Source organism: Arvicola amphibius, chromosome 18 (assembly GCF_903992535.2).
Source record: "Arvicola amphibius chromosome 18, mArvAmp1.2, whole genome shotgun sequence".
Taxonomy (NCBI): Eukaryota; Metazoa; Chordata; class Mammalia; order Rodentia; family Cricetidae; genus Arvicola; species Arvicola amphibius.
Genome location: NC_052064.1, coordinates 21,708,083 through 21,733,201, shown reverse-complemented (window position 1 = coordinate 21,733,201; position 25,119 = coordinate 21,708,083). Strand labels below are relative to the sequence as shown.

At 38.4% G+C, this 25,119-nt stretch overlaps 1 pseudogene; it reads left to right on the top strand.

Annotated features, from left to right (window-relative positions):
• LOC119803809 overlaps positions 1 to 25,119 on the top strand; it is a 60,752-nt pseudogene that overhangs the window by 3,555 nt on the left and 32,078 nt on the right.

The window sequence follows — 25,119 nt, the reverse complement described above, 5'->3', positions numbered from 1 at the left end:
AGCACATCTGTCCAGGACCTTCTTGCTTTCATGGTTTCCATGGAGAATTTGGGTGTTATTCTGATAGGTCTGCTTTATATTGTACTTGACCATTATCCTTTGCAGCTCTTAATATTCTTTCTTCATTCTCTATGTTTGGCATTTTAGTCATTATATGTTGGGGGATATTTTTTTTTGTCCAGTCTATCTGGTGTTCTCTAAGCTTCTTGTACTATCATAGGTATATCCTTCTTTGGGTTGGAAAAGTTTCCTTCTGTGATTTTTTGTTATTGTTGAATATATTTTCTGTGCTTTGGAGTTAGTGTTCTTCTCTTTCTTCTATCCCTATTATTCTTAGGTTTGGATTTTTTTCATGGTGTTTTATGTAAGGCATTTTTGGATTTATTGTTTTCTTTGACCAATGATTCGATTTCCTCTATAGCATCTTCAGCACCTGAGATTTTCTCTTCTATCTCTTGAATTCTGTTGGTTACACGTCTCGCTGTAGATCCCATTTGCTTACCCAGATTGTCCGTATACAGCCATTCCCTTTGTCTGTGTTTTCTTTATTGTCTCTATTTCAGTCTTCAAGTCTTGATTTGCTTCTTTCACCTATTTGATTTTTTTCTTGGTTTCTTTGAGAGATTTATTGATGTCTTCCAATTTTTTGTTTGTGTTTTCCTCAATTTCTTTAAGGGAATTTTCATTTCCTCATCATCCTCACAAGGTTACATTGGAAATCATTTTCTTTTGCCTCTTCTGGGTTAGGATGATCAAATCTTCCTGTTGTGTGACCACTGGGTTCTGGTGTTACCATGTTGCTTTCTATGTTGTTGGATGAAATCTTTCATTGGCGCCTACCCATCTCATCCTTCCGTTGGTGCCAGCAGTGTCTTTGCCTCTTGGCCTAATCCTTAAAGTAGCTGTTTTTGTTTTTGAGACCTGTTCTTGGCCTACTCTGTGTTTCAGAGAGCCACGCCTCTGAGGTCTGTTTTTGCCCTCTGTCTTGGCCTGTTCTTTTGGTCTGCTCTCCTGGGTCACTCTCTTGGTCCAGCCTGTGCAGCTCATTGAATGAACAGTTTCCCAGAAAAGATCATGTTTCGCGCCTTGGTGGGCTTTCAATTTCCTATGTACCTTTAGTAGGAAAGGCCTTTCTAGATGAATTTCCTCATTGTATGTGATGAGTCTCAATATACTTAACTAATTTTCTGACTTTTATGTCTACTGTGTTGTGGTTGGAATTAATCACCCAACTTCCCACTCATACTGAAATGTATTTATCATCATTATAGGCTTGATCTGTAAATCACATAAAATATAGAAGAAACAGTTGCTGTTCAGTGCTAAGGAGTTTGGTAGCCTGCAGGTTTTGTTTGTTATTTTTTTTTTTTTTTTTTTTTTTTTTGGTTTTTCGAGACAGGATTTCCCTGTAGTTTCTAAAGCCTGTCCTGGAACTAGCTCTTGTAGACCAGGCTGGCTTCGAACTCAGAGATCTGCCTGCCTCTGCCTCCCGAGTGCTGGGATTAAAGGTGTGCGCCACCACTGCCCGGCTGGTAGCCTGCAGTTTTAATTGTTTTGTTTGCTTGTCTGTGTAACCTTTGCTGCGTGGCTCCAAATTCCTGAAAGTAAAGCGAGGGCGGCTTCATTCATGGCTTTATTTGTTTTTATGTTGTTGGATGATGACCCTGGAAGGTAGGCTTTTTACATGTCAAGCACATGCTGCTGTGCTCAGCTTCACACATATCTTGAATTTTAAATTTGACAGAGGGTTTCATTCTGATTCCCAGGATGCCATGTATTCATGTCATTACTACTGTCTGAGCATTCTGAGTCATTGAATTGCAGGAGCATGAACTTCTTTCTGCTTGTTATGCTTGCTTTTAATTTTTCACTCAATGTGACTATCTTATGTGTCTGCACGGATATGCACCATATGAGTACCCGGTCATCAGAGTGATCAAAGTTTCTCAGAAATCCTGAACTTGGGATTATAAATAGTTGTGATCCCCATGTAAGTACTGGCAATTGTGCCCACCTCTTTCCAAGACCAGGAAGAGCTCAGTAGTACTCAGCCATATTTCCGGAACTGTGTCAATTTGTTATGCCCAACATTAATATTGCTAATGTTTTCATCTGTCCATTTTTAACTATTTTAAACATGAAGTGCCTTTCCATAAAATGTTTTTGGTATTACACTATTAAATTGGACACTTTAGCTGTCTGGAATATGAATACAGAACTGGAGTGAATGCATAATTCTTTGTAGGAACTTCAGTAAACATCTCTGAATTCTTTCTATGTGATTTGTTTGTTTCACTGATTTTTTAGGTTTATTCAATTATTATGTATACAATTTTCTGCCAATATGTCTGCCTACAGGCCCGAAGAGGGCACCAGATCTCATTGCAGATGGTTGGAGCCATCACATGGTTGCTGGGAACTGAACCCACGACCTCTGCAAGAAGGAGCAGTGCTCCCAACCGCCAAGCCATCTCTCCAGCCCTGTTTCACTGATATTTACAATGGAGATGGGGTCTTAATATGTACTTCCACCCGTCATGGTCATGATTCCATAGACTTGGCCGGCATTCAACTCAGAGACAAATATACCCACCTGTGCTTTCTGAGTGCTGTGCTTAAAGGCATGAGTCAATACACCCAGTTTGTCCACTGTATTTTTCTTCTTTGTGATTAGTATTTCTTCATACAATTTTCTCATGTGTACTATGTCCTTGTTGATCTGTTTCCTTGGCTGTCTGTATTAATAGACAGTTCTTTTGTAAGGTGGTATCCCATTCAAAGGATACAGAAATGACAGACATGACTCTTGTATTCAATTTCCTTCTAAAGTGACTGTCCGTGTCATGGAATAATAGTGGGGAACACCAGAATTTTATGACTATACTATCAAAGTACATATTTACAATGTTGTCACCATTATGCTTTCTGTTATACACATGAATGAAATATTTTAGAGCACAGTGACCTATGATGATGTGCATATCAACTTCACTCGGGTAGAGTGGGATTTGCTGGCTCCTTCCCAGAAGAATCTCTACAAAGATGTGATGCTGGAGACCTACAGGAACCTCGCTTCTATAGGTAAAAATGAATTTCCTTCATGATTCAAAATAAGGGGACAACTTTTTCTTGGTTAATGATGTTCTTCTGTAATTTGATTTAGAAAGAATAAGAATGAGTTGAATAAAGCAATCCTAAGGGTCCCTTAAGATAACAGCTTAAATATTGTACAATTTTCAATAATATAACATACATTTTCTGGTATTAAATTTTAGAATGCATTTGGGAAGACCATAATAGTGAAGAACATTGTCAATTTTCTAGAAGACATAAAAGGTAATTTTCATGTGCAAGCTAATAACAGTATGCCTCTGATGAAATTTTTTAAATATTTATTTATTATGTATATAATATTCTGTCTGTGTGTATGCCTGTAGGCCAGAAGAGGGCACCAAACCCCATTACAGATGGTTGTGAGCCACCATGTGGTTGCTGGGAATTGAACTCAGGACCTTTGGAAGAACAGGCAATGCTCTTAACCTCTGAGCCATCTCTCCAGCCCCCTCTGATGAAATTTTTATGTGTCCTGAAAGTTTTAGTCTAAAGCAATACTGTTAATATAAGTACAGTTTTATCCAATTCTTACAAATCCATATTTCATATATGTGAATTACATTTGAATGACATTCTTTCAAGAAAGAAGTCAGGAAAGCAATGGCTAGAAAGATATCATCTTTTGAGGCATAGCACCATGAGAGCTTTGTTGTAGATCTGTAAATAAATTTCTTTCTTGCTACTCATAATACAAAAGTTAAACACATTAAAAAGATGATAAGTATATCGGTAAAACTTTGTACTAAACCAATAGCCCATAATAAATCTTGTATTACTCATATACTTCTTGTGACTGTGCTAAGTTTAGTGAGAGAAGCATGTAGAGTTGAGTCAAGTGGCAGTTGATCAACACAAACCTTGATATCTATACCACAAGTCTGTGAGGGATAGCAAGTCAAATTCTGAGAATTCAATGTGGAAATCTCTTATTTGTTATTCTTCTTTACTATGTATACCATACGTTACTCTTGATACAAGTGTATGAGCATAGGGATATAGAGAGATGTAGAATACCACTCTCAAGAACAATTAGATAACCAGTAGTCCCCATGTTGAGAATACTTGTGGAATTTGATTCAAGTATACAAGTAATTGGTTTTCCATCCTCATTGTTAATACATGAACAAACTCACACTGCAAAAAAAGCTCTATGAGTTCTACAACTGTGCAAATAATTTTGGGTGTCCTAGTTCACATAGCATATGCAATATGATTCACAGTACAGGAGAATTCATGAATGTTAAAGCTCTGAGTTTATTCAATTCTCTTCACACATACACACACACACACACACACACACACACACATATATATATAATATCATATAGAAAAAAGATTCTGTGAAGGTAAAAGGTAAGCCATAATAGAAAGGAATTGACCATTGGAGGTATCTTCCAAGTGGCAAAACAGTGCCTATTGAAAGAGCAAAACATCAGTTTAGACACAGTTATAAAAACTTAGTATCTGATTCCTCTTTATAATTGGAACATTATAAAATTAATTCATACAAATGTGTAGGCACAACAGTGTATTGAATGTGGTAAAGCTTTTATATGTGCCAATTATCCTTGCAGGATTGAAAGAATTCAAGCTGGAGAAAAACTTTCAGTATATATTCAATGTGGTCAACCCTTGACATATGACAGGCACCCTAAATGGAATGAAAGAACAGACACTGGAGAGAAACCCTATGAATGTAATCAGTGTGGGAAGGCCTTTGCAGCTCAGAGTCAACTTCAAAACCATAAAAGAACACACACTGGAGAGAAACCCTATGAATGTAATCAGTGTGGTAAGACCTTTGCAACTCAGAGTAATCTTCAAGTGCATAAAAGAACACACACTGGAGAGAAACCCTATGAATGTAATCAGTGTGGTAAGGCCTTTGCAACTCAGAGTAATCTTCAAGTGCATAAAAGAACACACACTGGAGAGAAACCCTATGAATGTAATCAGTGTGGTAAGGTGTTTGCATGGTACAGTGCTCTTCAATACCATGGAAGAACACATACTGGAGAGAAACCTTATAAATGTAATCAGTGTGGTAAGGCCTTTGCTCAACACAGTAATCTTCAAACACATAAAAGAGCTCATACTGGAGAGAAACCATATGAATGTAATCAATGTGGTAAGGTGTTTGTAGATCAGAGTAATCTTCAAAAGCATCAAAGAACACATACTGGAGAGAAACCATATGAATGTAATCAGTGTGGTAAGTTCTTTGCTCGGTATAGTACTCTTAAATCCCATGGAAGAACACATACTGGAGAGAAACCCTATGAATGTAATCAGTGTGGGAAGGCCTTTGCACAACACAGTAGTCTTCAAAAACATAAAAGAACACATTCTGGACAGAAACCATATGAATGTAATCAGTGTGATAAGGCATTTTCAGCTTTAAGTAATCTTAAAAGGCATCAACGATCTCACCCTCAATAGAAACTCTTTGAATGTGATCAGTGTGGTAAGAGCTTTGCACAGCACAGTGATCTTCAAAAGCAGAAAAGAACATACAAAAGAGAGAAACTCCATGGATGTATTCAGTGTAGTAAAGCCTTTGCAGATCACAGTAATCTTCAAAGGCTTAAAAGAATAAGAAACAGTATGAATGAAATCAGTGTGATAAAGCCTTTTCATGTCTTATTCATCTTCAAATGCACGACTGTACACATACAGGAGAATAACCATGAATGGAATCTGTGTGGTAAATCCTTTGACACAATAATCTCCAAATATATTAAATAAACCATCCAGGAAAGGAACTTTGAGTTTGATGAATGTAGACTTCAAAAACATGACAAAAATCATACTGCAGTGAAACTCTATGAATAAATTCAGTGTGGTGATGTTTTGTAATTTATACAGGAGTAAAACTTTTTGTGTGTAATCAATCTGATAAAGCTTTTGCAAATTACAATAGCCTTTGGGTACCTAAAGAAGAACCCGAGGGCTTATTCTGAATTATTTTTCAAGATCCTAAGCCAATACACTTACAGTCAGATAAATAACAGCATTCATTCTGTAGAAAAAAATTGATAGTGTCAATAATCTGTTCAATATGATAACACTTCATTTTGTCTGCACCAGCAAACTAATGGATAAAACATAATTTTTGAAGTTATGAAGGCAGGAAAATCAGCCAGTCAGAGATACACACCCTGTTACTGAAATGAGATTCAAAGGAAAACACTTTGTCCCTGAATCTAGAGCTAGTTATAGAGACAACATCACCCTGAAAACAGATCCAAAAAGTTAAAAAGAGCCAGTGAAAGAAACAGTTTGGCTCTCAAACCAGAGTCAAAGAAACACACTCTACCCTTGTTCACTGAGCACAAAACCAGCCAATCTGAGTACAAAATCCAGCCCATCTCTCTGGTTGTTCAAGCTCAGGGATTGAGATCTGACCAATTCCCACGTTCAAAATCTCCTAAGAAATCTGGTTTTAAGAAGCCCTATATGAGCCTTATGCTCATTCAGTTGGCAGCTGTTCCTTTCCACCCTGGCAGAGGCTGTCACTCTCTTCCCTCCCAAATAAAGCTCTTGACTGAGATTTCTGTGAAGACATTCTTTCACTGGAATGGAGTTGAATTGAGATATAATTGATACTTCCACTTGGAAACTCATTTAACCCAGAGGAGCACAGCAGCAATGGACACCTCTTTTGAGGCACTCCGTTAGGGGAGTGGAGCAGATCTGTAATGTATAGAATGGAGCCTCCATCATAAAATTTTCCTATTGGCTATTGAAGCATCAGGCCATGTTTGAGCATGCTTTACACATAAGGGTGGTGGTTTGTGTTCCTGGTTTGATTTTCATGTTTTCACAAATTCTCTTGAGATTTTGTTGTTATTCATCTGACTTTGGATGTCAGTAATGATTCAGGGATACATTTGAACTCATGGTGCTCATTTGTCTTACGCTTGAGTACAAGTCCAAGGGTAGATGATGAACTCAAGTGTGCTGTGTTTTCCAGAGAATTTAACAATGTTAATAATTAAACGACTAATAAAAGAAATCATAAGAAATATTAAATACCTCATGTGTGTATTCAAAGATTTTCATTTATCTGATATGGATGTAATAATGTATGAGAACCAGCAAACAACTGTGTATCTAATACCACAGCTTGATGTTCTATAGAAATTGAGGATAGGTTTCTAGTCTTACATACAACATGCCTTTCCCCCTGAGCCAATACACTGGTGCTCAAATTCAATTTGAAGAAATATTACAACAGGAAAATTTGTTCATTTTGAGGACTACACATTTAGTTATAACACCTTCTTAGAACGAAAATTATACACCAGAAAATTGCCTCATTTAGTAAAGTTCATTGTTGCTAAGTCTGACCTGGGTTCTATCTCTGGGTTATGCACAATACTTCTACAAATTTCCTCAAATTCTTCACTTCACAAGAAGTGCCATTGAGGTCATTTGCGGTCAAATAACTCCAAAGGTTTAATCACTAGAACTCACAAAGCGGAAGTAGATCATAGACCCCTGTTAGTTTTGCAGTCATGCTACATCATGGCACAGGTGTATTCACATGGTCACACCTCAAACATTTTTAAATTGATGGAATTAACAATGCAAAGATGAGAACATATGAAATCATTTGGCCATTTAAATTATAGAATTTCAAGAATCATTACTATTCATCAAAACAATAATGCTCCTTTTTAAATCTTATTTTATTATTTTTTTCTGTGATTCAATGATAAGTCCTTTAAAAACACATATTTCAACTTGACTTACAGGTGTATTGCTATAATTACGGCACACCGGAGTGTGGGTGGGCCTGATCTTAGTGAGGCCAGCTTCTTCCCCATAATTCATGGCATCCATGGCTACGAGGGAGTATCCTGTTTCAAAAATTTAAAAGAAAGAGCCTATCTCAAATAATGTAACTTTTGCTAATAAAATCTGGCTGGACTCAGATTGATTTCAACCAACTTTTTATTATCTTTACTCACATAAAAAAACTGTGATGATAATAATAACATAAGCATTATAGGTATACCATTCACATTCAATCCATTGAATCATTTGACAACAATCTGAGGGCATTTATGTCCTTCGAGTGCTCAGAGACAGAAGGAACCGTGGGACACCTTCACCTTCCACATTATAATGACATATGTGGAAACTGGAGAGTTGTCTCAAAGTACTGCTCCTCTTAGGTACCCAAGTTTGGTTTATAGCCCCGCACCCCAGGTACCAGTGGTAATCAAAAGATGGTGTCTTTGACTGGAGGTACAGACAGTTGTGGGTGTTGGGTGTCAATGTTAGGCCCTAACATTATTAATGAGTATCTCATTAATGAGTATCTCATTAATAATGGTGAGGTGGGAAAGGCTGATATCTTTTCCTAAGCCTTCATGACCCAGAAGAAATAAAAGATTGACAGCACCAGAATCTAACTTAGTATTGGTTCTTTTAGAATTTCTGATTATTATGCATGATCAAAAAGATAGTTTTGCTCTGTAAATCTCCATCTGCCTAAGTGGTTAGATGTGCCTTCTGTCTTTATTTGTTATTGTTGTTGTTAGTTTTTTGTTTTGTTTTGTTTTGTTTTTCAAGACAGGATTTCTCTGTGGCTTTAGATCCTGTCCTGAAACTAGCTCTTGTAGACCAGGCTGGCCTCAAAGTCACAGAGATCCACCTGCCTCTGCTTCCCGAGTGCTGGAATTAAAGGCATGTGCAACGACTGTCTAGGTTCTCCTGTTCCTTTTTAAACTGTTCACAGTATAACCTTGGGCCTGAACCCAAAATAGACTTAAAAATGACATTTTGCCGGGCGGTGGTGGCGCACGCCTTTAATCCCAGCACTCGGGAGGCAGAGGCAGGCGGATCTCTGTGAGTTCGAGACCAGCCTGGTCTACAAGAGCTAGTTCCAGAACAGGCTCCAAAGCCACAGAGAAACCCTGTCTCGAAAAACCAAAAAAAAAAAAAATGACATTTTATGTGGCATGCAAAATTTTTTCCAGGCTGGCTCCTCTTTTTCTAATCAACCACTCCAGATGCATGCAATTTTTTACAGAAATTTTGTTTATTAAACTTTTAATTTTGTGGAATAATTTATCCAGAGGAAGGCATATTAATTCTAGAACATCAGTATCTCCAGTTTGTATAAAATTTTTCTGAATCAAACGTTCTTATTTTGGATCAAGTACCCTTGACTCTACTCCATTGTTCCCCAGGGAAATGACCTTGTTCTCATGATTAAACCAACTAAATTTTTAGATTAAACAACTCATTCACAGCTCAGTCATAAAATTACAAATTTGAGTCATGTAGTCAACTTTCCATTTTAGTAATAGAAAAAGGATTTGTGTGTGGATCATGGTTTTTGCCTTTATACCACAATAGGTGGAATAGTTCACTGTGTACACTGTAGGGGAAACACTGTAGGCAAACAGTTGTGGAGGCACCATTGTGAAATAAGACATGATTGTAAATGGATATGTGATTTTATTTTTTCCCAACATGTATTGATCCATGTCATGTAAATGAAGTCCAACCAGATTTCTGTATACAATGTGGGAAGGTTAATTGATCCAATTAATATGGAATTTCTAAAAAAGGTGCTCTCATATACAGATATGTTCAATCTTGCTGTCATTGTGACATCCATTAGCTGTAACTGCATGTCAGGTGACAGGTCTCAGCAGCTAACATTACACATAAGCACAGGGTGAAGTAATATCTCACTAATGCCATTCCCTCAGTGCAGGAATTATTTTAACTTTTGGAAAGTCAATATAGCTATGTTTTTTTCAATTATTTTTTTTAAAAAAATTATGACTTTTAATTTTTTTTAAATAATTTATTTATTTATTTATTATGTATACAATATTCTCTCTGCATGTATGTCTGAAGGCCAGAAGAGGGCACCAGACCCCATTACAGATGGTTGTGAGCCACCATGTGGTTGCTGGGAATTGAACTCAGGACCTTTGGAAGAGCAGGCAATGCTCTTAACTTCTGAGCCATCTCTCCAGCCCCTAATTTTTAAATTTGAATTCCTTTAAATTTATCCTTGCTCTAATCTCTTATTTCTTTCTGTTCCCCATTGCTTCCAGGTCATTAAGTATTTCTTTCTTGCCTTCTCAAGTTATGTTGATTATTTATTTCTGTTTAGAGCAATGTCTCCTGTTAGGCTTGCCTTACACAATGCAGTTGAGAATTCTATTGAAGTCATTATCCTTCTGCTGTCCAGCACTGGAAAGAAAGTCCTTCAACTGCTTCAACACTGTGCCTTATCTGGTCAGTTAGAAAGAAATCTAGACCAGTAAATGAGTGCCCTCCTGTGTAAGAATTGAGTTCAGATGTCATCTTTAAACCATGTGCAGTCCCAGCACAAAAAGTGAGAACACAAAACTTTCCATCTTTTGAAAGTAGTATACTTTAGAAATAAGTAGTTAAGATGATTGATTGAAGCATGATCCTAATTAGTATTGTTAATAAAATCCCAGAGTCAGATATTGGGGAAAAGCTGACAGAACACAGAAGCAACCTAGCAGTCAAATGCACTTTTTACCTCTCCAAGTCATCTGACTGAATTGGGGATGAGATCCTGTCTGCACCCACATTATATTCCTGTCTTCATCTCCCAAATGCTAGAATCAATAGCACGAGCCACTTTCTGTCAGATCCTGTCATCCAATAGTGGCTACATCTAGCCTCTAAATTCCAGGCAAGCTTTATTTGTTGGAACAAACACAAGCTATCATATTGTAATTGATATATGTTCTGACTGGTCATTTCTAGATTACACAGACCAGGGACTCGAGAATTTAGATAAAGAATGGAACTTACTATGGAACCAAATTTCAGAAGGAACACTAAAGAAGGAACAAAGTAGAACTGGATAAAACGGTATGATCCTGCCTAAAAGAACTCTTATGTTACAGGTTGAAGATGAACATCCTGAGAGAAAATGTGTGGCTAAAACTTGTTGTGCTCTAATATGAATCTTTCAACTCAAGAGCCCATGGCCATAAGGCCTATTTTAACTTTTTAAAATAATTTTTGGGGATAACAATTGCCTAATTTCCCTTTACTTTATCCTTCTAAGCCTTTCCATAGCTACTTCATTGTTTTCTAATTCATGGCCTCATTTTGCTTTAACAGAAGTTACTGTTTAAACGTGACCTTTGTTTGGCATCAGGATTTATGAGTTATTATGCAGAGAATAATCTGCACTGGACATTGAGTGTGTAGTAGAATATGCACACAAGGGACACTGTATCTTGAAAGAACAGGAAGTGCACTGAGAGACTGACAAGAGTTTCTACTAAAATACAAACTTCCTTGATGAGACTCCTGTCTTCCCCTAGGTGGAAGGCCATAGCTGGGAAACCTGCGCAGTCTAATTATTTGATCTCTGCTCATCTCGTAGGGGAGCTGCTATTATCCTGAGGCCCATGAGGGTGATAGTAAGGGGCACCATTGGGAGGTAGATTTGGGGATTATTCTAGTTTTCTCTTCTTATGATGCTCTGGTTATGATGCTCTGGGGAAATGGGAGGGAGACCATAAGTCATGCCTTGGGAAGTGGAGGTACATTGCCTTCTGAACAGGAGGAGCAGGTTGGTTGAGCTGTCAGATCTGGGAGTTTGATGGACCAGGAGACAGAGTGTGGTTCTGTTCATTCATGTGTTGATCATGCACCCTGGACTCTAAACATTCTTGCGTGTGGATTTGGAAAAGAATGTAAAGAGACACAGAAAGAAGACCGCAGTATAAGATAGTGACAAAGAATACATTGTTATTTTCATCTAAAAGCGTCTACACTCAGTATTATGTAAATGAGAAAACAGGCAGTGAAAATAATGCACGTTCCAGAATTCAACAATGAACCTGAATGTGACGTGAGATTGTGTAGTATCATGGGAAATAGACTCTGATAGCAGGAGGTTGGGATTTCCCACCGATCGCAACTAAAATTAAACGACAGCATGTTGTATTGTGAGAGCTGATGGAAAATGGCACATATTTAGTGTGTTTGTTCTGGTGCACGAGCCAGCACCATTACCACAGCGGACACAGTAAACTGTAATGCCCAAGCATTCTCTTTCTATTCCTGTTCTTTTTTTTTTTTTTTTTTTTTTTTGGTTTTTCGAGACAGGGTTTCTCTGCAGCTTTTAGAGCCTGTCCTGGAGCTAGCTCTTGTAGACCAGGCTGGTCTCGAACTCACAGAGATCTGCCTGCCTCTGCCTCCCGAGTGCTGGGATTAAAGGCGTGCGCCACTACCGCCCGGCTCTATTCCTGTTCTTATGTTGTCTTCACAATATACAGAGTACTCATAAAATGACACCAAAGTTCTATAGATCCCAGCAATCTCCTCAGCATAGTTTCCACATTATGATAGGATTCTCATGTTTATGACAGGTATTTTCTTGGTGGCTTAAATGTACAAACAACCTAAATGTTCGCATATGGAGGAACAGTGCCGAGCCTCATGAGGCCACTGGGCTAAAACAAAATGAATGAGGGCAACAGTGGTCAAAAAAGCCCATGCACTCATAAAGGACTGTCAATGTCAGTATTGTGTTCATCATAAAACAAAATATAATTACAGCTTGGGCTACGTCAGCCCACCTGTTTCTCCCATCTGTTTTTAACCAACTAGTGCAGCCTCATAAATCAGATGGAAGTGAAAGCTTCAGCAATGAAGAATGAGGGGCAGAAAAAAATGAATCTGGCTGCGGCGATCACTTTTAAATGGTTCTCTAAATGTTCGTTTAGTTGGTATGTGAAGAACAAAAGTATCGAGCTTTTTGTAGAAAGGTTTGTTGGAAAGATGAGCTGCCAATGTGCTAGTATAATGTAAAAATGCAGGAAATTGCTTCATTTTGTTAGTTTGAGAAATTTTTGCCAATGATTTATACTACACAAGAAGTAAAAACAAAGTTAAGAAACAGGCCGCCTGTTTTATTTGAATTTAAATAATGACAATTTAAATAATGACAATAATTATAGTTTGACAAAAATATGCTAATCGTATACAATTGAGTCTTTGTTTTCTTTTGTTGAAATAACCCACTTTAGACAGTAACCCTTTCATTTTTGCTTTGCATACTGTTTAAACAATATTTTAATATATGAGTTAATATATGATTAAGATATAATTAACATAGCAATACATAATATCATTACACATGCTTTTATATTATGTAAAAAGTTACTCAAATAGTATTTCTCCTTAAAGGGAGGCAAGAGTATTCTTTTTTAAAAAAATATTTATTTATTTATTATGCATAAATATTCTGTCTGTGTGTATTTCTGCAGGCCAGAAGAGGGCAACAGACCCCATTACAGATGGTTTTGAGCCACCATGTGGTTGCCGGGAATTGAACTCAGGACCTTTGGAAGAGCAGGCAATGCTCTTAACCACTGAGCCATCTCTCCAGCCCCCAAGAGTATTCTTTTGGAATTAAATGAACAGTGACCTCTATAATATTCCACAGTTCAAACGAGTAGAAGAGAACCCATGAAAATGGCCTTGGGTTTGTTTCCTACATGATTTAACCTTCACATTGCTGAATTTGTACAAAGATATTACATTTGGCGGTGGTGCTTGTTTAAGAAACAAATAACTTTCACTGATTGTTCTTTTAAAACATCTTCAGTTCTCCAAAGGAAGCTTTCTTATGCAGTCATTTCAGACTACCAACTGATTTGCAAGCCTTTGGGAGTTCTTGCTGTCTTACTTCAATCCCTTGCCTCAACGAATGTCTTTATCTGCACAGTACACTTTATGTCACATTGTGAAGACTAGTGAGATCATTTCTTTCATGTGCACATATTCTTGGATATATGCACTTATTCGATCATGTGCCACACTAGGTTGTGGGCAGTTTGTCATTGGCTAGTCAGAACGGCCACATTGTTTTCATGTATTGGTGGCGCCACCTCGTGGTGTCAGTAAAGAAATCACTTTTGGCCGGGCGGTGGTGGCGCACGCCTTTAATCCCAGCACTCGGGAGGCAGAGGCAGGCGGATCTCTGAGTTCGAGGCCAGCCTGGTCTACAAGAGCTAGTTCCAGGACAGACTCTAGACACTACAGGGAAACCCTGTCTCGAAAAACCAAAAAAAAAAAAAGAAAAGAAAAGAAAAGAAAGAAATCACTTTTGTAGGCTGACACATCAAAAATTTCTTTTACCCTGACTTTTATTTATAGACTATAATTAACCACCATGCATTTAACTAAGTCATCATTTTGAACTATCAATAAATTGGACACAAAATTAGAAGTGCAAGAAATACTATTCCACAGTAGAAGTCAGCAATCCTATCTTTGGTCCCAGAACTTTGTGGTAAATTTCAATAGGTTATACTGAATGTAACAAAGTAGATTGGTGTACTGACTAAGGAAAGACATTTCTGGAAAGGATTTGAAGGTAATTCCCCATAATGGTGCCCAGAAACTATTCAAGAGGCAGCCATATTGAACAAAAGACCAGAGAGGGGCAGCCGCCACATGTAAATTAATGGCCTCCACACTGCAGAGAGTCTGTCTTAGAGAATCGAATCAGGTTCCACACATTTTTTCAATTACAGAAATACAGGGAGAGTGGCCAGCAGGATCGTAGCCTGGGCCCTCAGGTCAGGTGGAGAAAGAAGACACATAATCAGCAAACTTAGGATCTCTTAAAAGAGCTGCTTTATCTGTCACCAATGCCGAGACAGGAAGCCCTCTGTTAAAGGAGACAAGCCTATGGTCACTGCTAGCAAACACAGCCCACCAAAAAGGCAGTTACAAAGATGCTGTGTTTGACTATGCTTTTTGGGTGTTTAGAATCTTTTCCCAAGTTATTTCAGATTTTATGTGAAAATTTTGCCTATGCATTGAACCATCACTTTTTTATCTATTTTTATTGAGCTCTACATTTTTCTCTGCTCCCCTCCCCTTCGACTCTCTCCCAAGATCCCCATGCTCCCAATTTACTCAGGAGAACTTGTCTTTTTCTACTTCCCATGTATATTTCTCTTAGGTATGAATGCAAGCTGGTACAGCCCCTTTGGATGTCAGTGTGGCAATTTCTCAGAAAATTAGGAAACAACCTTCCTCAAGACCCAGTAATACCACTTTGGGGTATATATCCAAAGGATGCTCAGTCGTGCCACAAGGACTTGTGCTCAGCTATGTTCATAGCCATCATTGTTTGTAATAGGCAGAACCTGGAAACAACCTGAATATGCCCCTTGGCTGATGAATGGATAAGGAAAATGCGGTACATTTGTACAATGGAGTACTACACGGCAGAAAAAAATAATGACATTTAATTTTGCCGGGAAATGGATGGAGCTAGGAAACATCATTTTGAGTGAGGTAACTGAGAAGCAGAAAGACAATTATCACATATACTCACTCATAAGTGTTTTTTTAAATATAAAGCAAAGAAATAATCAAAACAGAGCTGCAGAGAGGGCAGAGTAGTTCAGAGTTCTTGCTGGTCTTGAATGGAGGTGGGCACATTTTCCAGTACTTACGTGGGGATCACAACTTTCCACTGTTCCATGATGAGAAGTTCTGAGATCTTTTGATCACTTTGATAACCAGGTACCCATGTGGTGAATATCCATACAGACATATATAATAGTCATATTGATTTTAAAAAATCAAATCAAGCATTACAAGATGAAAGAAGTTCATGTACCTGCAATTCAATGACTCAGAATGCTCAGGCAGTATTAATGTCATGAATACACGGCATCCTGGGAATCATAATGAAACCCTCTGTCAAATTTAAAATTCAAGATATGTGGGAAGCTGAGCACAGCAGCATGTGCTTGACATGGAAAAAGCCTACCTTCCAGGGTCATCACCCAACAATATAAAAACAAAGTCATGAATGAAGTCCTCCTCCCTTTACTTTTAGGAATTTGGAGCCACACAGCAAGGGCTACTCAGACAAGCAAACAAAACAATTAAAATAGCAGGTTGCCAAACTCCTTAGCACTTAATTGCAACTGTTTCTTCTATATCTTATGTGATTTAGAGATCAAGCCTATAATGATGGCAAAAGCATTTCAGTATAAGTAGGATTTTGGCTGATGAATGTCAAGCAAAACACAGTTATAAATGTCAGGAAATAGGTTGAGGGTATTGAGACTCATCACATACAATGAGGAATTTCATCTAGACAGGCTTCTCCTACTAAAGATTCACAGGAAATTGAAAGAAAGCCACCAAGGAGAGAAACTTGTTCAAATACATGATCTTTCCTGGGAGGTTGTTCATTCAATCAAATTCATTCTGACCCTGGTCACTATTGGTTCATGGTCAACAATGGAAAAATTGTATTTAGTCATTTCAAGGATAGACATTTAATGATCCTCACGTGCAATGGTCCCTACACGGTCCAAATGTCTAATGTCTCCTCTGGCACTCAAGACAATCTGTTGACAGCAACATCTTGTAAAACCTGAAAACATACAATGGCACAAAATACCATTAACATTCCAAAAGGGCAAAATGGAAACACTGTGAGGGACAATTGGGCTAATGCAAGACTGAAGCAGAGCAAGACAAACGTCAAATCCTGTAGCTCTCTTGTCAGATGTATGGGCTTCAGTTTCAAATGACTTAAATGGCCCTGTCCTTGCAACTTCTCATGCATTTCTCTCTGGTTACTTCCACTCACTATAAGCAGCTAGATCTCAATGGAAGTAGTATCATAACTTAGGTATCTTAACATCTTTGGGCTCCAAATGCAGCCCAGGCTGTTGTGGAATGATATTTTAAAATGTGTTATTTTTGTTTATGCTGTGGAACATTTGTTTTAATGATGCAAAGAAGTGCTGCACTATTTTTTATGCTGCATTGGTTTAGCTCTGTGAAGTTGTGATACTTTGCCTAACTAAAATACCTGGTTGGTCTAAAAAAAAAAAATGCATGACCAATCACATGGCAAGAAAGGATAGAAAGGGCTGGCAGGCAACGAGAATAAATGGGAGGAAAAATCTGGGAGGATAAAAAGAAGAAGCAACAAAAGGAAAGAACAACAGGAGCCATTAATCTGGTTACGCAGCAAAGCCATGGAATAAGAAATAAAGAGAGGAATACAGAATAAAGATAAAGCCAGAGGGAAAAGGTAGAAAGAATAATTGAAAACAACCTGCCTTGACACACGCCAAAGCAAGCCAAGGGCAGGCATTTATAAGAAAAAAATAAGCCTCCATGTGTGAAGTTTAATAGAGAACTGGGTGGCAGTGTCTAAAGGAACAAAAGAGTAAAAGAAACAACCAGCAACACCAGGCTTCATTCATTCATTCATTCATTCATTCACAGCTTCATCCAATAAACTCCCACTCTGTCCTCACTGGGCCTCTGACTCTGCCAAACATAAAGGCCTGCAACATGACAAACTGTAAGTATAAACTAAAAATCCATGATCTTAAATTTTGATTCTTTCTTGTTTCCAAGACCGACACATGACTGGTGGTGCTGAGAAGTTGTTTTTTTTTTTTTCTTTTTTTTTTTTAATGCAAAGGACACTAACGAGCTTGAACCACAGGTGCAGAAGGTTTTGAAGGAAGTCGTTTCCTGAGACTATGAATCACTTGGCTCATGCCTTCCCTAAATTGAAGGTTTCTGTGGATGGAGTCTTACCCTTAGGGCCCCTTGATAACTTTCCACTCCAGAGCAATGGCTTTTTCTGAAATGATGATAAACTCTTTGAAAATTCCTGCCTGTATTAACACAGAAATGCCCTTTGAAACCACCTTTTATTTTCATCTATTTGTCCTGCTGGTTTTTTTCCCACTGTGCACCTAAACGAGTCAGCAGTGATAACCACTGAACAGCTTCAATATTCCATTTAAGACATGAGCCCGTCACTTTTTAATTTGGCATTACTACATTTCCAGAGCACAGGCAGAATAAGAAAAAATTTGGAGATAAAATATCACACAAAGAGCTGGGCGGTGGGGACAAACACCTTTAATCCTAGGACTTGGGGCAGAGGCAGAGTTTGAGGCCTGCCTGGTCTACAAGAGCTAGTTCCAGGAGAGGCAGGACTGTTACACGGGGAATCCCTGTCTTGGAAAAACAACAACAAATCAGACAAAAGACCTCAGGCTTAATTTTTTTATTTATTTATTATGTATACAATATTCTGTCTACATGTATGCCTGCAGGCCGGAAGAGGGCACCAGACCCCATTACAGATGGTTGTGAGGCACCATGTGGTTGCTGGGAATTGAACTCAGGACCTTTGGAAGAGCAGCCAGTGCTCTTAACCACTGAGCCATCTCTCTAGCCCAGGCTTAATTTTTTTTTATTGAGTTTATTTTCAACTGTAATCCTATGATCCCAGTACCCACTTTCTGCCATTACATTTTCCTGGTCCTACAAGAATAGTTTTATGACTTTCTTTCTTTCTTTTTTAATTCCTCTCTTTTGTTTCTTCCTTTGGTGTGTAGGTATGAAAATTTTTCAAATACAGAAAAAATAACTTGAGATAAATCTACAATAAATAGCTGTAGTGGTTAGATTTCAATGACGGTGACAAAGAAACCCATGAGAACAACTCAAGAACAGAGAGAAATCAGAGGTTCAGTAGGTCCAGTCAAAGATTATATTGATGCAGAAACACAACTCCACTGCGGAAGGCTTTTTTGAACTTCACAGAAACTCTGTGCAGGGGTGACTTGAGGTGGCACTCTTGCTGACATGCTTGGCAGGCCAAGTAAGGAGGAAACGTACCTGCTCTATCAGTAGAATGCCGACAATAGTCAGTCCTTGAGTACACAGAAGTGCACTGTAGTTCACTCGCTATGATTAGGTTGTGGTTTGTCTCCTGATGAAGTGTTTTTATATATTATATTACAACTAAAGTTATTTCCATAAGAACAGCCTTCTTGTTTAGATTAAGTAGGGCACAAAACTCTTGAAATAATTTGTACCAAAGTTGGTAGTTTCTGCAACTATTTCAAGTATTACCAGAACCGAGCTTGGATTGTGATTTCAGTATTATGAGAGAGCACTGGCTTTGCAATAAAGTATGCCATTGTATCTTCTACTATACATCCCTTGTCTTCTGATTTCTGTGGTACTACCCAGGGTCATCCATATCTGAGGTAGTTGGGGAAGGGACCCCAACTATTGGTGCCTGAAACAGGGACCCTGAAAGAATGTAAGGAGTGTCGGATAGTAAGAAAAGTCCCATACAGGGTATGGGACAAGGTAACTTTTCTCTGCTGTTCTGTATGCCTAAGCATTTGCTGGAAACTCACGGCACCCATGTATCTTTCTTTATCAGCCTTAAAGATGTGTCTTGAAACTATCAAGGAATATATTCCTTGGTTTTCCTCAGATGAGAATTTAAGGGATATGGAAAATTGGGATTGGGTTCAGATAAATGTGGATAGGAGGCTAATAACTCAAGGACAGCAATGACCTTGTGGTCAGATACTGACTGACCATCTGTGCTGTGCTTTCTTCTGCTTTAGTATTTAAGGAAGTTCTGAAAGAAACCCTGCGGTGTTTGGCTGCTTCAGCATGGCTGGATACAACTCCCAATTCTATCCTGTCTTCTGTTTCTTCTGAATTTAATTTGGCCTCGAGGATCCCCTATCCAGAAACCCTAGCTGACCTTGTAGGAGCAGCTCCTACAGGTGACATCCAGCTGTGCATCTTTCTGGGGAGGGGCGTCTTCATAGGGACACCGCAAATTCCAAGGGTGCTCTGAGGTGCATTAAGGATATCCCGGGAGTATCAGCAGTTGTAAGGTGTAAATATAAAAAAGAGGTTAGCAAGGTAGCATGAAATACAAGTAAGAAGTAACTCGAGTATAATTGTAAAATAAGTAATCGTAAAATAAGAAGTAACCTGTATATAATTTTTAAAAAGGTAAATATAGGCCAGGAAAATAGCAAACAGCTGTTTGTACATTACTTATACATATTTTAAAGGTCAGGGGTACTAAGGAAAGACAACAACAATTGCTTCAGTTTTTGAAATGTATATTTGATGTGTGCTCCTGGCTCCTACAGAATGGAGTATACTCCTATAGAATCTAGAGCTTTAAGGAAAAAGGTGTGTGAATGAATGAGTGCACGTTTTCTTGGTCTGTGTTTTGATTGTTACTACGTTGCTGTTTTATGTGATTATATTTCTAAAAATGTTAAGTGGTACCAGTACCTGCTTGTATGTCATGACTGTACATTTTTGCCTATTCATCTCCTTTTTTATCCTGAAAGAGATGAGGCAGGCACCTCTGCCTTTAGCCTCCTGTGAATTTTTATTGGATCAGTTCCAGAACTTCGGGTACCAAAAGAAAAGCTTCTCTAAGGAGAGGCTGACACTGACCACCTTCCTTTGTTGTTCTCTGGACCACAGCCTGCCAGCAGCTCCTGCAGAGGGCAGGGGTGCATGCACATGCTCACGTGGGCAGAGATTCTACAGGGAGTCATGCTTATGTGAATGGGGCAGCAAAGAATTGTCTGCTTGCAGTTAAAGAGCTGCAGGGATGTGAAACAAAAAAATCTTTGATTGTGGCCAGAGAAGTTAAAAGTGATCCACACATCTGGGATAAGCTCAGTTCTCATAAGGGTTTCAGAACGGAAGTAACAATTGTATGTCGGCACAACTCGAGGAGTTTTTGAAACATTCCAGTGAAAGAATGTCTTCACACAAATCTCCAATCTAGAGATTCATTTGAGAGGGAAGAAACCAGGAGTATAAATACCCCCACCAGTGTGGAATGGGGCAGCTGCATACTGAATGTGCATATGGCTCATATTGGGCTTCTTAGGAACACGGGGCATCAAAGGAGATTTAAATGTGGGAATTTGTTAGGTTTTAATCCCCGATCCAGAACAAGATCACAGATGGGCTGGATTTTATACTTAGGGATTGGTTGCTTTTGTGATCAGTTGGACAAGGGTAGAGTGTGGGTTTTTTCTTTTTTTTGGTTTTTCGAGACAGGGTTTCTCTGCAGCTTTGGAGCCTGTCCTGGAACTAGCTCTTGTAGACCAGGCTGGCCTCGAACTCACAGAGATCCGCCTGCCTCTGCCTCCCGAGTGCTGGGATTAAAGGCGTGCGCCACCACCGCCCGGCTAGGAATATTTCTTAATACTAGCCCCTGCCAATGCAAAATTCCCAATCAAGCCAAATCAAAACAAGCCAAATTAAGAAATATCCAGGTTTAATGGGAGATCTGTGCTCTTGGGTGGCCCTGAGGGGGAACCGGGAAGCTGCAGAAATGTAACCCCCAGGAGGAAGAGAGGGAGACCACGTGTTCCTCTTTGGGGGGGGGGATCACTTAAATACCACCCCCAGGGAGGGGTCAGGACCTGGCCAGCTGGGATTTGTAGTCCAGACCAGGCCTGGGAGCTGGGATAGATGCGAGGGACTGGGGCCTATGCTCCCAACTTGACAGTTGTGTTTTGAGAGTGTGTAAGGCACTTTTTAATATTTGGGCTGTTTTCAGGGAGAAGTTGTTTCTTTAACTACTTTGATTTTGTTTTTTTTGGGTTTTTTTTTGGTTTTTGAGACAGGGTTTCCCTGTAGTTTCTAGAGCCTGTCCTGGAGCTAGCTCTTGTAGACCAGGCTGGCCTCGAACTCAGAGATCCGCCTGCCTCTGCCTCCCGAGTGCTTTAACTACTTTGAGATTCAGAGAAAAAGTGCTTTCCTTTGGCTCTGCTTTCACATCCAAGGTGTATTTCTTTGACTAGCCATTTCTCTTACCCATAAGGCTTCAAAAAAGGTTTTGCCCATTAGTTTGCTGGTTCAAAAAAAATAAAGAGATATCATAGTGCTTGAACAGATTTTTACACTATCTATATATTACATTTTTTTCTACACAATAACTGCTGTTGGTTAACTGACTGTAGGTGTGTGTTGGCTTAAGATCGTTAAAAAGTAAGTTATAATAAGCCCTCAGTTTCTTCCACAGGTTCAAATGATTGGGGTAAGATGCATAAGCTTTACCAGATTGATTACACACAAAGTCTTACTACTCCTGTATGAAGTACAAAACATTAAAACACTGAATTCACTTAGAGTTTCACTATAGTGTGATTTTTCTCGTGGTTTTGAAGAAGACACACATTAAATTCATAGAGTTTTTCTGCAAGATGGTTTTATGTATTTGCAGATGATTGTGACAAAGGATTTACCACAGATTCCATTCACAGTTTTCTCTCCAGTCTGTGTTCTTTTATGCATTTGAAGATGAATAAGATGTGAAAAGGCTCTCTCACACTGATATACACTCATAAGGTTTCCCTCTACTGTGTGTTCTTTTATTACCTTAAAGAGTACAGTGGTCTCCAAAGGCCTAACCATACTGACTACATTCATAGGGTTTCTCTCTAGGCTGTGATACTTTGAACCTTTGAAGATGACTGTTTTGTGCCAAGGTCTTACCAAAAATATTACAATCGTAGGATTTCTCTCTAGAATGTGTTCTTCTATGCAATTGAGAATTACTGTTACGTGCAAAAGCCTTACAACACTGATTCTATTTATAGGGTTTCTTTCTCTCCAGTATGTTTTCTTTTATGAAATTGAAGACTACTTTGATATGCAAAGGACTTACTACATTCATCACATTCATAGGGTTTCTCTCCATTATGTGTTTTCTTATGCAATTGAAGATGACTACGTCGTGCAAAGGCCTTACGACACTGATTACATTCATAGGGTTTCTCTCCAGTATGTGTTCTTTTATGCAACTGAAGATAAGTGTGTCGTGCAAAGGCTTTACCACACTCATTACATTTATAAGGTTTCTCTCCAGTATGTGTTCTTTTATGCTTTTGAAGACCACTGTTGTCAGCAAAGGCCTTACCACACTGATTACATTCATAGGGTTTCTCTCCAGTATGTATTCTTTTATGCTTTTGAAGATTACTCTGATCTGCAAAGGCCTTACGACACTGATTACATTCATAGGGTTTCTCTCCAGTATGTGTTCTTTTATGCAACTGAAGATGAGTGTGTCGTGCAAAGGCTTTACCACACTCATTACATTTATAAGGTTTCTCTCCAGTATGTGTTCTTTTATGCTTTTGAAGACCACTGTTGTCAGCAAAGTCCTTACCACACTGATTACATTCATAGGGTTTCTCTCCAGTATGTATTCTTTTATGTTTTTGAAGACCACTGTTGTCAGCAAAGTCCATACCACACTGATTACATTCATAGGGTTTCTCACCAGTATGTGTTCTTTTATGCACTTGAAGATGACTGTGCGTGGTAAAGGCCTTACCACACTGATTACATTCGTAGGGTGCCTCTCCAGTATGTGTTCTTTTATGCACTTGAAGACTACTCTGAGCTACAAAGGCCTTACCACACTGATTACATTCGTAGGGTTTCTCTCCAGTATGTGCTCTTTTATGCACTTGAAGATGACTGTGCCGGGCAAAGGCCTTACCACACTGATTACATTCATAGGGTTTCTCTCCAGTATGTGTTCTTTTATGACTTTGCTGAGTTTCATAAAGAACAAAGTCTTTATCACCTTGACTATATTCACAGGGATTTTTTTCAGTGTGTTTTCTTTTAAGCACTTGAATATGACTGTGATAAGCAAAGGCTTTACCACACTGCTTACTTGTAGACTGTTTTTGTCCAGTATCTCTTTTTTCATTTCTTAGAAGGTGAGTGTCATAAGACAAGGCTTTAACACAGTGAGTATACACTGAAAGTTTCTTCTCACCATTTTGATTTCTTTCAATCCTGCAAGGATAATTGGCACATTTAAAAGCTTTACCACATTCAATACACTGTTGAACTTTATATCTATATGACTCAATTCATAACTTATTCCAATTCTAAATAGGAATTAGTCATTAAGGTTTCATAACCCTGTTTAAAATCATGTTTGCTTTTTAATTGGGGGTCAGTTTGCATCTAGGAAAATAAGTATAATGATAAATTTCTTTGTTTCATGGTTTACCCTTTCACAGCTACAAAAATACCTTTATATATTATTTACATTTTTGGTAGGCCACTGAATACACTGAGAGCTTTTCCAACTTTACTGCATTCATATTTTACTATACTGGGAATCATATGCATTTGCTAAGTGAACTAGGACTTTCAGAAGTATTTGCACAGATCTAGAATTCAAGGGGCATTTTTGTAATGGTTATATTTTGATAATGATGGTAGCAAACCATCAGGATTGTATACTTGAATCAAATTCAACAAGTATACTCTACTTGGGAACTACTGCTTATCTTCTATTTGTTCCTAAGGAGAGGTATGTTAAATCTTTGCATATCCCTATGCTCATAAGCTTATATCAAGGGTAGTGTATGATACACATAGGAAAGGAAGAATAATTCACATACATGAAATTTAGGAATATGGATTTGTGAGGATTTAATATCCATCTATGCACTTAAAGCCGTGCTTATTTGCATTGTTGCTTTTATTTAAAAGTTCTAGAAAAAAGGGCAATCTTATTAGAGGCACATTGTTATCAACTTCCACATGAAAATTACCTTTCATGTCTTCTAGAACATTGCCAATGTTCTTCAGTGTTGTTGTCTTCCCCAGTGTATCCTAAAATACAGGACCGGAATATATGTTATACCCTTGAACAATGTGCAACTTTTAGCTTATTATCTTAAGTGCACCTAAGAACTATGACTGCTGTATTCACCTCATACTTCTTTCTAAATCAAATGGCAGAACAACATCCTTAAGCATATTTTTGTTTCCATATTTTGAAACATGAACGAAATTCATTTTTACCTATAGAAATGAGGTTCCTGTAGGTCTCCAGCATTACATCTTTATAGAGATTCTTCTGGGAAGGATTCAGCAAATCCCACTCTTCCCGAGTGAAGTTGATACGCACATCATCATAGGTCACTGCCTTCTAAAATATACCACACATGTGTAAAATGGAAAGCATGACAGTGACAAAGTTGGAAATGCATACTTCCTTCAGAGCGTAGACATATGGTTCTGCTGTTCCCTAGTCTTATGCCACGACACAGACATCACTGTAGAGGGAAATTGAAAAGCAGAGTGGAC